Here is a 3,433-nt window from a genome sequence, read left to right as displayed (position 1 = left end):
TGGTGGGGTGACGAAGAAGGAGGTAACATGTGATGTTTGGATTGCCACTGGTGGTTCTTCTGGTTCAAATCATTCTGGTTCTCCACCCGTGTTCTTGCACAACTCATTGGTTATGGAGAGGTTGCTCCCTTAATCTGCTTGTTCTCCTTCTGGCTGAATCTGCGCAGCAGTAACGAGTAAGAGGCTGCGTCGATCCTTTCCTCTCCGACCTTTTTGCACATATCTGCACATATAACACTGAAAAACAAATGCATGAAGGTAGAATAAAGGCTAAGGTTCAGGGTGGGAACTAGCTAAAGATGAGCTAGCCACTCAGGAACAACAAGATGGATAGAAAGAATAAGAAGTCCTGAGTGTAGTTCTCGTTTCCCTGAACTAGTGCCCATAACAAGAAGAATTTCAGTCAAGATTAGGTTCAAGTTATTTGGAGTTAAGTCTACCCAGTGTAACCTGATCGGCTGAGAACTTCTGGAGAATCAAGTGAGATATGTCAGGGTGTTCCGGGTCCACATGTGTGTCTTTCGCCACTGCTAAGGTCACTGAATAAGACAACTAAAGCACGAGGTGGTTAGTGATCAACAAAGAATAAGGTCCTAATTCCCACAAAACTTTGACTGACTCGATCCTAAAAACTGACTCAAACTGACTCAAGATAAAAACAAAAGAAAGAAACGAGTTAGTAAACGACGAAGACCCTCCCCCAGACTTACTTCACAACGTCTCGGTGTGAAAATAAATCAGAGAGAAGGTGAAAACAAGAATTTACAAATTTTTTTTTTGGTCGAGATACTTACCTAGAGCGGGTGCTCCGAAAAATTCTGGGTGTTCTGTCGCCAGATTTTCACCTGGGCGGTTGTTCTTGGCTCCTGCAGAACAGGGAGCTCTGTTTCTGCAACCCAGAATTTTTCGAAGTATCTCGGATTTTTCTGCTTTTTGACCTGAAACTCAATAAACTAAAACGAAAATAAGAAAATAAAAACAAAACCAAGTTATATTTACACTTACTAGTGGGTTGCCTCCCACCAAGCGCTTGGTTAAAGTCACTAGCTTGACTTGGTGACATGGATCAGTCGGGTTGAGCATGAGGGCTTGTTCCAAAACAAGCTCCACAATCAGACATGTTCAGCTTCAAAACTCTGCTCAACAACCCTTTCACAGCAGTTTCTCCTTTCTCTTTCAGCTCATCTGTGAGAATAACTTTGACTTTAGAGAAAGGTTTAGAGGTACCCTTGCACTTTACCTCATACTCAATGGATTTCTCATCACACCAGTGAGGTGTCAAAGTCATAGTAGGATCTCCTTTGACCCTTTTCTTCTGGACTTTCTCTTTCACCTTTGCATTCCCACTGAGTTTCTTGGTATCATTGTGAGGATCTCCATTCAGAACTTCCTTGAACTCACTGTTTTTACCAAGCTCCTTCCTTTGAACAACCTTCAGCTTTTCTCCACAGAACACTGAGATGCAAGAGGCGTGTAGTTTCTGAAATCTGGTGGGAACAGCCTGATAGAAGACATTCTTGTTGATGTGGGAGAAGGAGACTCTCTTAATAGGCATATCAACGATTGCTCCCACTGTAGCCATAAATGTCCTTCCTAAGATCAAAGGCATCTCATGATCCTTGTTTATCTCAACCACCTGAAATTCAGTATGGAGAACACAGTCCCCAACTTGGACAGGAAGGTTGCGAATAGTGCCATAAGGAACTGCTCTGGAAGAGTTTGCAAAAGTCAGAGTCACCTGAGAAGGCTCAACATCAGCAATGTCCAACTTGTCTACAATCGCCTTTGAGACAAGATTCACACAAGATCCAGAGTCACAAAGAGCTTCCTCAAATTCTACTCCAGCAATGGAACATGGAAAAGCAAATTTTCCAGGGTCATCAACCTTAGGCAACACCTTCAGGTGTCTAGGTGGAATCGGATATGGAACCTTAGGAACATAGACTCGCACTGGTGGAATATCAGTAGATCCGTCGGGAGCGGGAGCAGTCGCGGGAGCAGTCACTCTAGAGCTAGTAGACTGCTCTGTTCTCTGTTCTGCGCCCAGAACAGTCTCAGCGAACAGTTGTTCCGCTTGTTTTTCCTCAGATTTCTCACGTCTCTGCTCGGTTGCATTACAGTGCTCAATCCTAGGATTCATCACACTTTTCCCATGAATGATCTCTTGCTGCCTTTTAACACTCTCAGTTGTTTGAGCAAGCTGTTCATCAATCCTCTTTATGTGGTTGCTCACAGTATCATACTTTGTATTCAGCTCAGTGAACATGCTGTCCATCCTGGTGTTGATGTCTGTGGTAACCTGATTCAGTGCCTTGACCTGAAGTTGCTGGCTCTGGAGCATCTGCTGCATCATGATGTTCAGATTTTTCAGATCATCTGGCGGACTGTTCCCTGCAGTTGGAGCACTCGCGGCTGGAGCAGCTTGCTGATTGCTCTGCGGGGTGGTGTTTGGATACCCAGATCCTTGTGCCTGGTTGTTCTGCAGTAGCTGATCGACCTTAGCTGTTAGCTCATCAATTTTCTGGGTGTGTACACTATTCCCTTTCTTAGAGCGGTTGCTCTCCTGATTCTCATTGGCTGAGCTAGCTGCCATGTTCTCAATCAGCTTGAGCGATCCATCAGTGGTCTGAGTCATGAAGTCTCCATTGCTCGAAGAGTTTAGAGCACCTTGGTATTTCCAATCCACCCCATCATAGAAAATGCCCAGGAGGTAATCATCATCAAATCCATGGTGAGGGCATTCTCTCTGGTAGTCATTGAAGCACTCCCATGCGTCACAAAAAGGCTCATCATGGAGCTGTCTGAATGAAGTGATCTTGTTCCTCAATGCAGCTGTTCTCGCCTTAGAGTAGAAATGGTTGAGGAACGCTGATCGGACATGTTCCCATGAAGTGAGAGAGCCGGTAGGGAGGGAGTTCAACCACCGTGCAGCTTTTCCATCAAGAGAGAATGGGAATAGCATGCACTTGATGTAGTCTGGTGGCACACCATTCGCACGAGTGAAACTGCAGACTTTTTCAAAATTCTCAATATGCTCCATTGGAATTTCTGCAGAGAGACCAGAGAACACTTTTCGCTGCACCAGATCAATCAGAGCAGGCTTGATCTCGAAGTCCTGCCGGGTGCAAAGTGGAGGAACAATGGCAGAGCGCGTAGTAGGAATGTTCCGCGGAAGGTTTCTCTCCCCGATTGGAACAGTCTGCGCTGCTTGTTCCTGCCGCGCGAGAGCAGCCTGTTGAGCAGCTTGTTGTGCAGCTGCTTGCTGAGCTTGGATGGTATGCTGCATTTGGAGCATCTGCTGTTGCATCAGTTGCATTGCTGCAGCGAGATCATCCTGGGGGCCGTGATCACCCATGGTGGTGTCGGTAGGCCTTGGCTGTTGTCTGTTCTCTCTTTCTAATCTTGCGAGCTCCTGGTTGCTGAGTGTAACTAA

The 3,433-nt window shown here is 45.8% G+C and overlaps 1 non-coding gene across 1 annotated transcript; it reads left to right on the top strand.

Moving 5' to 3' along the window:
- Window positions 1–2,723: 2,723 nt before the first annotated feature.
- LOC130503303 (small nucleolar RNA R71) lies at window positions 2,724–2,830 on the top strand. Its single transcript, XR_008940729.1, has one exon. It is a non-coding gene; the product is annotated as a small nucleolar RNA R71 (small nucleolar RNA).
- The last annotated feature ends 603 nt before the right edge of the window (window positions 2,831–3,433 follow it).

The sequence above is a fragment of the Raphanus sativus genome, unplaced genomic scaffold, assembly GCF_000801105.2.
Source record: "Raphanus sativus cultivar WK10039 unplaced genomic scaffold, ASM80110v3 Scaffold0913, whole genome shotgun sequence".
In the NCBI taxonomy this organism is placed as follows: domain Eukaryota; kingdom Viridiplantae; phylum Streptophyta; class Magnoliopsida; order Brassicales; family Brassicaceae; genus Raphanus; species Raphanus sativus.
Note: the sequence above shows the minus strand (reverse complement) of the source record. Positions and strands in the feature narration are given on the sequence as shown.